The sequence below is a fragment of the Alexandromys fortis genome, unplaced genomic scaffold, assembly GCF_014885135.2.
Source record: "Alexandromys fortis isolate MF-2015 unplaced genomic scaffold, M_Fortis_MF-2015_v1.1 scaffold_22, whole genome shotgun sequence".
Classification (NCBI taxonomy): Eukaryota; Metazoa; Chordata; class Mammalia; order Rodentia; family Cricetidae; genus Alexandromys; species Alexandromys fortis.
Genome location: NW_026067900.1, coordinates 13,991,080 through 14,003,730, shown reverse-complemented (window position 1 = coordinate 14,003,730; position 12,651 = coordinate 13,991,080). Strand labels below are relative to the sequence as shown.

Genomic DNA, 12,651 nt, shown 5'->3' with positions numbered 1-12,651 from the left:
TCCTGCAGGCAAAAATGGCTCAGAGACCCACACTTCTTCCAGACATTGCTCTCAAAGATAAGCAGTAACCTGATTTCCAACAACACAGCTCAGCTCTGCTGCTTGTTGGTATTATCTACATAAACAGGATCACCAAGAATGATTTCTTTTATGCCTCCTTTTTTATCCAATATCATGTTTTCTATTTATACAGGTTATTTTTGTAGTTCTATAGTCTTTCTTACTTCTGTCCACTGTGCAAAGATACATGGATATATTTATCCATTCTATTGCTAATGGATGTTAGGAAAAGTTCCAATTTGGAGCTATGCTCCTGTGCGCATTTTAGCAGGTGCTACTATGCGGGAAAAGGCACACATATATATGCATTTACATACATTTATGCTAAGCATATACCTGTAAATAAAATTTCTGGGCCATCAATTATGCACATTTTAAACTTTAATTAACATTGCCACAATCTTCCAAAGAGACGACATCTATTTACACGAGCAGTATATGATTTTTCTGTTCTTCTAGAAATCCCTGGCTTTCCTTTTATGTCTGATACGGTCTAAGCAATAATACATTTTAAAATCCTCTGGGAGAACAAACTTTAGCGAAAGATGTGCTGTGCCTCCTATCCAATTGGTGTGTTTGCTTATGAAAATGATCAGTGTCTTCAAACACACATCTCAGCAGTGGGAAAGGTGTAGATGCTGTGTGAAGTTGACACCATGCATTCTCATCACTGCTGTCAGTGGGCTGATTGTGGAGAACAAGTTGCTGCTCTATGCACAATTCTCACATTGTGAAAGCAACAGAATCATGGGCATCTGCTCAGGCATCTGACAAGTCGATTTCCTGGTTAATAACAAATCGTTTCCGCAGTATTAAATTTCGGTATACACATATTAAATTAAATATATAAAATAAATGTATTATATAAAACATACCAAATAAAGTCAACTGTCATACTGTAGCTGAGCATGGTCTTAAAGACTATGTACATATGGTACATAGAAAGTACATGTTAGTCAGGAAACACACTGATTATAAAATAATTACTTGGGAGACATTTTTTCTAAAGCTGCCTTACCTATAAAAGTTTCATACTTTGGTTTTAAATGCAAATTCAATTCTTATGTTACTTTATGGCATAGTTGTCCTGTTTAAGCAAAGGTAAGGCTATGGGTAAACCACATGCTCTACAGCCCTACCTACTCTATGGAAAGTGTTGGAATAGAGTATTGCGGATATTTAACCTCCACTTTTTAAATATTGCTTTAGAGGCAAAGATCCACACCATATCCCTGAGTGATTAGAACTTACTGTGTATTTTAGGCAGTTCTGGAACTCATAGTAACTTTTCTGCTTCTGCTTCCTGGTTGCTGACATTATGGAAATGCATCATTATATCCAGCCTCCACTGGTAGGTTAAGGCAAGGGAAACAACCCAGTTATGCTATTAGGAGTTGGTAAGTTTTAGTCTAGTTTTAGTCTCCCCATATGCTGCTATGGGACACAGACTTCTGACAGTGCATGTCAGCTGCTTCTCTTGTTTTGGCCAACTGGCTCCATGACTGATATGTTCTATTCTAACATATTTGTCAAGGAACAGAGGAATATCCAATGAGATGAAGTCAGTCAGTGCCATGTTTAATCACGTCTGTCTTAGACTTCTGTTGTAACAGCTAAAAACCACAGATTAGTTTTCTAAAGGTTCATTAACTCATTATTTTAAAGTCTGAGAAGTTCAAGTAGGTGAGGTCCTTCTTGTTAGTAGTGACTCCCTCCAGAGACCCAAACCAGTGCAGAGCATCAACTGGAGAAACAGGACATTCTAGACAAAGAATTCAAAGGATGATTCCACCTGTGTTCAAAACACAGTTCTTCCTGGAGAACAGGAGGTAATAGACATTATATTATGATGTGCTCTGCACATTCGTAACATAATGGAAATAAACTTCCATATTCTCAGAAGATTCTGGCCTAGTATTCAACTCCTTTCCCAAATGCAAGCTTCTAAATCCAATGATTATCTCAATTATACCCTAGGGTTTATTCTTATGGTACTGGAATTTAGTGGAACTCTTTCAAACACTGTAGTAAACAAATATCATAATCAAATATTAGGTGGTGAGAGCTCTGTTAGCAAACACCTAGGACAAGTCAGACCTAATATCAGGGGTTTCCTGTTGGCTATTAGATATTTATTAAGTTTTCACTCTTCAAGTAAGATCAGTGCATCTGTGTAAGTCATGTGTAACAGGGATTTTGTATTCCAATTTTCACTGGGTGTGGTTCTCAAAACAGCTGGCCCTTAATAATAGTCACACACGCCAAGGGCTCTGGTCTTTGTGTTTTATGCTCATTCAGATTCCCTGTCACATACATATTATAAGTATCTACTACTTTAGTTTAGTCTACCATAAATTTAAGGGGTTCTTGTTTTAAAAGTGTGTTTATTTAGCTGTTTTGTATCATATAACAAAGGGTTAGGCAATTTAGTGAATTGCCCTAGAGCCCATGTGTTGAGGAAAGGGAGACTGGGAATGGTCTAAACTCTCCATATTGCTAGCCGAGTACATTCAGGAAATATACTCATATAGCCCTGAATATAGTGCCTTGTTTATCTAATCTGCCACCAAATATCAGAATGACTGTTGTCTGTCAATGTTCTAGAAGACTGGCAACCAAAGATGAGACTTTTATGCCATGGTCTGAAAGATCTCTCCATAAAGCATTATACATTCACACAGACAGACAGACATATAAACATATTTTAAAATTTTTTAGAAAGAAAAGGAACTATGGATGAATCTTAAATGAAATGAATCTTCTTACCTTGCACAAAAGCCCTGGGTACCATAATATGAGTATAGTAGTGAATTCTTTAATGCACTGGTTCACTTGGGAGATAGAGGCAATAGGATCAGAAGTTCAAGGTCACCTTGGGAGTTCAAGGCCATCCTGATTTACTGCTGAGACCCTGTCTCAGAAAGAGAAGAGTGAATGGGGAGGAGGAAAGAAGAGAGAATGAACAAGAAGCAGGTCTTACCTGTCCTCACCAATCTCCCAGCCTTCATTTGAACTTGAAGATGTTTCCTCCAGAGGAACCAACACTGTGCAAAACAATTCAAAAGACAACTGAAAACTGGCAGATTGACCTGTTGGCACATTTAATCCTGACAAACATTTAATTTTGTTATTGTTTTATATTAGATGCTGATCATATACTTGGTACTCTGAGATCTGACTTTTCCAAGCACAGTATGAACTCTGAGACAGACCACCAGGTAGGAATGCCCAAAAGAGTGGTGGAGTCCCATGCTGACCACAGGTTGTCTTGTCATGCCCCATGTGGACTGAGAATCACAGCTCCTTTCCTCCATCAGTCATATGTAGTTTCCAAATAGAATTGGTTCTTCAATGGCAGCACACAGAACACAAGGTTTCTGAGCCTTGACACCCTACAGTGGTCTTGTGCCATGTTTGACTTTCTCAAAGCATAATACATACTGCTTGGAAGTCCTTGAGCAAAGGACTCCCAGCCCCTGTAATCTGGGAACCAACGCATCACTCACTCATCCCTCATGGCTTGCCATTGTATCTGGATGAGCTTTAATCTGACAAGCGTCAGAGCAGTGTTGGCAGAAACAGCAACTTAGACATGTTAGCAAGGACTGCCCTTGCCCATCCTGAATGTTTGATGGACAGTGAGACAGTAAGGACTCTCACTTGGTTCCTCCTAATACATTTACCAAGTTCGTGCATCATTTTGGAAGCACAAACACATCCATGTTTCTCACTTATTCCCTCCTCAAGAACCTACAGCAAAAGTAAGGGGGATACTATAACTTGTGCCTGAAGATAGGACTAGGAGAAAGCAATTGTTTGGCTAGAAATAATAAGCTGATTTGTGGGAGAAAGAGAACAAGTCCTCTAGGCAAACTCATTTGGAAAGGTAACAAAAGCCTGGAACAAAAGGGCACAAAAGGTAAATCTTCCAAGCAACATTATTCTTTATGTTGTTCACACAAATGAGCTTCACCTCAACATTTAGTAGCATCTTCATTCATATATATGCCATGTATGTACCCAAATGCATTGCATAGTGTTCCCTCAGATATTCAATGTTCCACAGTGAAAGTGTCACTGTCCCTCAGCAGCTTTGGCTGGCATGCTTTTAAGCACAAATATTTCAGAACCAGATGCGAGGCTTAATTATGAGTTTTTAAATTGGATTTGACGTGTGTGACTCTAAGTAGATATTCGTTGACAAACAATTCAAGAACGCTGTTCAGTGGAGAGATGTAGGATGAAATATCTTCAGCTTTCAGAAGACACCCTGAAGGAATTAGCAAAGAAATAATGCGGAGGCAGGGGCTGCACTTCCTCACATGCCTGGGAATCAGATGGAGTCATATTTGGAAGTCAAGTATCTAATTAGCAGATTCTTGGTCTCAGTATGTGAAGGGATGAACTTTTCCCTGGAGAGGCTACTCTCTTCATTCCTTGTAAATTGCAACAGTTCCTTTACTTTTAAGATTAAAAAAAAAGAACTCAATTTGCAAAATCTGGTGTATTCACACATAACTTTACAACTCTTTTAAAAAAAAAATCAGGCATGCTCAGAAGATAGACATTACACTCACTGTGCAACCCGTGCTTAAGTTTCTTTACTTTTATCTGTGCTTTGACTAGAATTGCTGATAACTTTAACATTTAGTATAAAATCAAATGGACAAGTTCTGAGTTCCCAAAACTTTTCACTGTCATGTTTTGTCACAATGTGCCACAGAATAAAAAACATAATCATCACATTGCTACAATATTTTCTTTACCTAGGACTTTTTTTTCCTCTCCCTATTTTGAAGTATAATCTATAAAGAGCACAAAACACAAATACAACTCCTGAGTGCTCCAAATGGGTATCACTGTACTTCACTTGACAGAAGCATTCTCTCACCCATTGGGGAAAACTAAATGTGCACAACTATAGACTATGCACATTGTTAAACACTAAACATGAAGCTAATGCAAAAATATTCTATATCTTCATGACATTAACTGTCAAAATAATTTTTCAACTAATTCTAATGTTCCCATAATGTACTATGCTATAAGGAAAGGAGGCTTTTAAAAGTTTTAACTGGACAACAGATGGGGAAAAGAAAGAAAATTTAACAGGATTCATTGCCACAGTGCTTACTGAGCATCTACTGTGATTTGACAGTCCGACTACATGAAACAATCTTTGAACAAAGCAGTTTACCACCTGGAGCATGCAAATCAATATCAGCAAACGTAAATACTGAAACTTACATAGGGTAAAGCTGTAAGAGCAACAATAATAACAGTAATGACCTCCAGCCCTTTCCCAATACCGCATATCAGGCACTGTCCCAAGAGTTCTATTTATAATTATTCACCCAACAGTACAGTCTTCTATTGCTTTTGCTCATTTTACAGAAGAAGAAAATGAAACACTTCTCCAGGGTCAAACTTCATCATAAGCATATACACAGCATGAATGAAGAGCTGGTTGTATTGGTGGAAGCTGTGGGGAGTCTCCAATCCTCACCTCACACTCATTACCCATACAGATTCTTCAATAAAAATGATTTTGCACAAAGTGATTTGTAAAGTGCCAGTCAAGGAAAGCTCAGGCTCAAGAGCATCATTTGCTAAAGCCTCTGCAGCCGATGACTGATGCATACCCTTAATGACACCTTTCTATCTCTGACACAGTCTGAAGAATGTTGTTCCTATGTTATAAGTAGCCTCAAAGAAGCATGTGACAGTGAAGGTGACAGTATAGATTTTACTTGAGGTTCATTGACTCACAGAGCTCGAACTGTTCCTGTTTATGCTCAAATACCAGCTGGAACAACACATGCTCTAGAGTCATCTCCAGGTAGTCAATATCTTCAACTTGGGGTTTTCATCAGCTGTCAATATTTAGTGGAGATTTCCTATAAACAAACTAAGAGCTGAAAACACAGTGAAGCCCATGGCCACCACGGGTGAAGATCTGGGAAGAATAGAAAGATGAATGGACAACACACTGATGAATGGATTGGAGGAATGTGTGTGTATATATATGAACAGACTGACTACCAAATGAATTGGAAAGACACGAGGGTAACAAGTCTTCAAATCAACACGGTACCATCAAGGATAAAAGACTCAGTGATTACTAAGTGTTCAGAATGAAAGAAAATGAGTTCTAGATGTTTGAAATGGCTGCTGCGTATGTAATGCATGGAGAGAGAATCTTGAATATCTCTAGAATAACCATCAGAGAAAACTGTTATTCCTAAATTAGTATGTAAAAGGAGAGAAAAAAACGATAAGAAACTGACAAGAGAAGGAGTACACGGAGCATACAGAGAGCTTAAAAGCACAACCCTGTGTCTCGCATGGAACTGACAGGGGCAGCAGGCAAGAGATGAAGCTGGAAATGAAAGCGAGAGGCAGAGTGGAGTGCCCAGCTCAAAAACAGGGATCTGGACTTTCCGTTCAACATGCTAAATAGATACTGTAGGCTTTGACTTGAGAAATTTTCACATTTGATTGAGTTTTAAGAAAAACAGACTAGCAACTGCATTCTCAGGCAGATAATTCGATAAAGTAATTAAGTGTAAGGAAAAAAAAACAGCCTATGTTTACTATGAAGGCTGCCACAATCTACTTACCCATCATTCCATTCTTAGATGGGTCTTTAATAATCAATAACACCTTGAAATAGGCTCACATTATCATGTGCCCACCAAATTCTCAATTTCTTCAGTCTACATATCGTTATAGTGTTATGGTTATCTAAGAAAACTGTATATAGCTAATCTCACTTGTTTAGTTTTGGTTGCCAACCACATAGTATATATGGTTCAAAAGAACAAAAATAACAATAAAAAATCCAACTTATTTTCTGCTTTATTTCTAATGCTTGCAATTTTCCTTTACATTAGTCTTTCAGTTGTGTTTGGGTTTTTGTTGTTTTGGGTGTATGCATAGCATTTCTATGTATAGATTACATGTGGGCTCATGTGGGTATATGTACATGTGTGTAGGTACACAGCCATGTGTATACATTTGTGTAGAACCTAGAAGCAAATATCTCTATCTGCCTCAATCTTTCTCCACTTTATTTTTTTTGACCTAGGGTTTCCCAATGCATCTAGAGCCCATGGATTGTCAAGACTGGATGGGCAGAAAGCTCAGAACGCAGCCTTCTCCAACTTTTCGCACTGACTTTACAGCACACACACATATCATCTTTCAACCTGGATTCTAGGAACTGCACTCCGCTTCTCATGCTTGCACAGTGAACACTGTACACACTAAACCATCCCCCCAACTTAAGAATTTGTTTTTCTAAAAAAAAAATGAGTTTGATTAATAAAAATTATTTTAGTGAAAGTCTACAAATCTACAAATTAAACTACATTGCATGCTTTGTTTATAAATCATTAAATGTTCTCTTGGAAATTACATCCTTTAGTTAATTTTTAGCTATATACTTGACAGTTTAATATATATGAATTATCTCACAAAGCATCTGAACAAAATCAGAACTGTCTCGGCAACAAATTTTTGATGATAGAAAAAATTTTTATGGCCCTGTCACTTTATTCACTGTTAGTACAGATTCCAGGAGAAAATATAGATTAAAATTAAGTCATACTAATTAAAAGCTATTTTATCTTTAGTTTTATATTTATTTGTTGTGGATTAGCCTAGAATTTCATTTGTTTTAAATAACAAAGAATGGAACAAGGAAAAGGAATTTAGATCATAAGATACTTGCATTAATTAAAAATGTCGATACAGGTTTTAAGAAATAGTAAGCAGGGTTAATAGTGCAAGCCTGTAATCCTGGCAATCTGGTGTGTGAGCTAGGAAGAGTGCCACAAGTTCAAGGTCAGCCTGGCCTACGTAGAACGTACTAGATTAACCAGGACTATGTACAAGATCTTGTCTCTAAAACTCAATATTTCTTCTGAAGACTAGAAGATATGTACTTTAAGATTACTATAGAGTTTATTGTTCATCAACTAATGCCAGTTTTGGATGACCCATCGGTATTCACAACTTTCCGGACCCTGAAGCTTCTCAGTTCAGATCCTCTCACTTTCACGTGGGAGCATGGGTAGGTAACCCATTGTCCTCTAACAGAAAGTGTTCCCTGCCCAGCGAACCACTGAGTGCTTTCAGGGCAGTGGTTACATCTTTGAGGCTGGATATCGCGCTCAAAGGAGAGTACTTGGTCTTAAAACAAGAACTGAAATATTCCAGCAGTCTGGAAAGTACATCTGAATTTTTAAAGAATGCTTTAAAATTTAAGCTAATACTCAGGTGGACCAACCCTCTGCCCCAGGGAACAGCTTTAGGTATCAGTTTTACTTGGTGGTGGTAAAGTTCTTGGACAGTTATTTAGCGTGCAAGACCATTAATCTATACTAGCAACTATCAAAACTGTGGTCATCTAAAATTTCTTTCCTCTTCTTTCTCCTCTTCCTCCTCTTCTTTCTCCCGCTTCTCCTCTTCCTTCTATCCTTTTTTCTTCCCTCCCATGCTCTACCTTCATTTTTCCTTTGCAAAAGGTAACATTCCATTTATATACTACACCTCAGTATTCCATATATTATCATAGATGGGTATGTGGCTGCTGTTCCAGGGTTATCTCATTTCCCTGCTCATCTAAAACTATTTCAGATGTAAATGCATGCAAAGATGTCTCTGTATTTTGATCTTGTCTCTCCCTACAGATTTTAACTGTGAGTAGCATGGTTTGACCTCATCACCTTTCCTGCCGAGCATGAGCCCCTCTGGGGTGTAAAGCTATCGTGATTCTTGACACAAGCAGGCATGCATCAGGGAGCACTTGCAGAAAATACAGTAAAAATTAATAAATGCATTGTGGCCATTCAAAAGTGTGGTGAGCTATTTGGCTGACCTCACTGCCGGCTGCAGCTTCCAAGAACAAATTCAATTTGGTTCCTTCTCTGGTGGCAAGTGGTCACTCAGTTGAGTGTCATTTGTCACAATTGACTATTGCGCCTCAAGAGCAATTCAGGCTTGAGCTGGTATAAATATGTAAAAACCGTTGTCCCTGTTCTAGCTGGTAATTGGAGGAAAAAGTAGCAAGGCATCCTGCTTGTTCCCCAAATGATACTTTATATTGTTATTTATATTGAGTATTGCCATTACCAAAGCATCATCCACCACTGGTATAAGGTTTTGATTATTGCCTGTAAAAAAATAAAATAAAATAAAATAAAAAGACAAAAACATTGAGTTCTCTAGAAGCATAAAACTCTATTTTAGGTAAGTTAGATAATAAAAAATACTGCTGCACAGTTTTTTCCAATTATCATATTGAGGACATTATAGCACAATGACTATACACTACTAATAACTTCATAGAACCCATAACTTTATAATAGAGATTCACTAGCAATGTCAGAAGTCTGGTATTGTGGGATATTTGTACACCGTGTGAAGATGTATTGCTGTGATTGGTGTAATGAAAAGCTGAATGGCCAACAGCTGGGCAGGAGAGATAGATAGAACTTCTGGAAAAAAGAAAAGCCGAGTCTCCAGCCAGACACAGAGGAAGCAGAATGGGCAGTACAGACTAAAGGTAACCATGCCACATAAAAGAACACAAATTAATTTAAGGACTAGTTAATAACAAGTCTAAGTTAAGGCTGAACCCCCATAATTAATAATATATTTCATGTCATTATTTGTAAGCTGGTGACCCAAAGAAAAATCCATCTTCAGTCAGGTAAGTACAGGAAAGGTGTGTTAGTATTCACTGAGATATACAAACAGATTTGGGGTTAAATAACGTCTGAACTCTCACTTCACCAACACGAGCCTTACTGTGATGCCAATAAGAGGGGTGTTCTCACTTGGGAAGCTGATTTCTTCAACTGATTTTCAGAGCCACCTCTGATTCCCAACCTGGAATACTAAATGCTATTTATTCACCTAAAAACAGCAGAGAACCAAATCACCAGGTAAATGTATTTGAAATTAGTTGAATCTGTACAGATTCTAAAAAGTGAAAGCTTCTTGAATTGGTTAAAAAAATTAAAAACTAAATAGTTTAATTTTTTTTTGCATTGGCTCTCAACTTAAAATATGCAATTCACATTTTGTTTCTCTTGTTTTAGTAGAAATTTTAGTAGAAGGTTCTCATAAAAGTGTGAAGATCTCACAGTTTTATGACGCGAATATAACCCCTAGGGTCACTTCCTGCAGCACAGTCCACAGTGGTGCATAATAAACAAGGCTGTCTCCACATTCTGAAGACACCTGGGGCAAATGAAGATAAAAGAACATGTAAACAGGAATGGGAGTAATCTCAAAGAACAGCCCTAACCTTTCCCCCAATAATGCTTCCATCTTTTAAACCCTCCATCTCTCGTTCACGTTTGTGTGTCAGTAGATGGGAGGCCAGAGCCGAAGAGGAGCACTTCAGACAGACATGACAACCATGGCCTTTACGGGACGACAGTTTGCATCTCTGCTGGAATGCCCACCATGCCATCTAAGAATGTTCGCATAGATCCTAAATGTGCCTCACACAGATCAATCACACTCCTCTTAAGGACGGCAGGAAAATTAAAATTATAAATCCCATAAAGCTAAAAGTTGTCATTTGCTTTGTCCGGGGAGCTTTAAATAATGTGAGGAAATTTTTGCAAAATTATACACAATTACATACATATTCTGCAGTAAGGAGTCCAGGTAATGTTTTAAAACCATTACAAAAGTTTTAATTCTCTAACTGCAAATACATAAGGCAGAATTTTGGTGATGTTATTTATAAGAACGAATTATTTGTTAAACTTGAATTTTTAAAATACAGAGATCTTGTTCTTGCAGATGGTGTCGAGTAATAAACATTTGAATTGCAAGACAATGGAAGAGGAAGAAAAGGCTGCACGCTCTAGAGTCTCACTGTATGGAAACGCTTCCGCAACATTAATTACAGTTTCTCCTTTAGAATTTACCATGGTCATAGCACACCACACATGCGACTTCCCTGAAACAATTCTGAGCTATAACTATTTGCTTATATTAATTAAAGTATAGAAGATAAAATGCATCCCTCCATGAGTCTGAAAGGTCCCCTAGGTATTACTATTCTGGTCCAATGGTGATAAATTCCCTTGTCACTAAGTTCCCTTTATAACCATTTCCCCCTTATCTCTGCCAGATGTGGTTTAATTGAGTTCTCAAAATGTTTTAAGTAAAGAACCTATTTTATTTCTTCCAATACATTTTAGAGAACTTTTTATTTGTATATCATAATGAAATTATTTACTAGAAAAATACCACAGGGAAGAAAAGCCCACTTTCTTTCCTTGTTTTAACAACACTGAATTTGCCTGTTGACTTGTGAAACACACCTAGAGAGAATCCCAGTCTCTGTGTCCATCACTCTGTCTAGCTACAATGAGTAGAACAACCCAGTGCACAGACTCTACCAAGTTTGCCTGCCCGGATTTGTCTTTCAGACATGCTTTATATAGACTTTACATTTAACTGTTTAATTTCATTTGTTATTTTATTAGAGTTTCCATATCATACCTTTTACTTCCTGTCCTTGGCATCATAAATTCTCAACGCGTACAGCACAATTCTCTTAAATTCCCTGACATTTCACTACCCTGCCTCATCCTCATGGGATTCCTTTTTAGACACTGAGCCCATCCTTGACTGGATTTCCTAGGCCTCTGTGTGGTTCAGTCTATAGAAGTTGTTCATGAAGGATGACACTGATAGCTCCACATGTTAGTTCTGTGGTTCTTTTCTGGGTTTTGAAACACATGCCCAGGCTGCCTTATGTAGAAGCTAATTCAATTCAGGAAGTAACCAGGCTAGGTAAAAGATAATTATAATTTTATTTCTTATAAGGAGAAAACTCAGGAAACCAGAATGAAAAGTTCAAGCTGAGCTGTGCAGCGGCAAGGGAACCACAGAGAGAGAGAGAGAGAGAGAGAGAGAGAGAGAGAGAGAGAGAGAGAGAGAGAGAGAACCTGAGCCCTGGGCCCTTTTCTCTGGGTCGCAGAAAGCCACACCTTAACTTGGTCCCACCTCTTAAAGATAATTGGTTAACAAGGCTTCCCCATCACCTTCCCCTTTGGTCTAAACAAGAGCGGTCCAAACCCAATACCAAACTATATACAACAGGAACAGATATCAAGTATAAAATTACAAACAACATAAACAATATTAAGCAAGGAACACACGACAAATGTTTTAATAAAAATTCTGTTCCAAAGAGTCTAAGTCTTGCATCAGAAATAAGCTCGGAGCACCAAATCTCTTGCCAACCCTAAGATGGCTCCCTTAATTAAGATGTGTGCTTCCCTGCTCCCCTATCCGACCTTCCTTTATCCCAAACATCCCCGTTTCCCAAGTTCCCCCCAACCTCCCCTTCTCACTTTTCTCTCCCCATCTCCCCTTACCTCCCTCCCCCCCTCCCCCAAGATCCCATTTTTTGCCCGGCAATCTTGTCTACTTCCCATAATCAGGAGGATAGCTATATGTTTTACTTTGGGATCACCTTCTTATTTAGGTTCTTTAGGAGATCAAATTATAGACTCACTGACCTTTATTTATCTCTAGAAACCAATTATGAGTGAGTAC

At 38.1% G+C, this 12,651-nt stretch overlaps 1 long non-coding RNA gene across 1 annotated transcript in view; it reads right to left on the bottom strand.

Annotated features, from left to right (window-relative positions):
• LOC126491632 (uncharacterized) overlaps positions 1–12,651 on the bottom strand; it is a 53,371-nt gene that overhangs the window by 36,893 nt on the left and 3,827 nt on the right. Inside the window, exon 2 of the long non-coding RNA XR_007589427.1 lies at positions 3,041–3,104. This is a non-coding gene — a long non-coding RNA (uncharacterized lncRNA). The remainder of the gene's footprint in view (positions 1–3,040; positions 3,105–12,651) is intronic.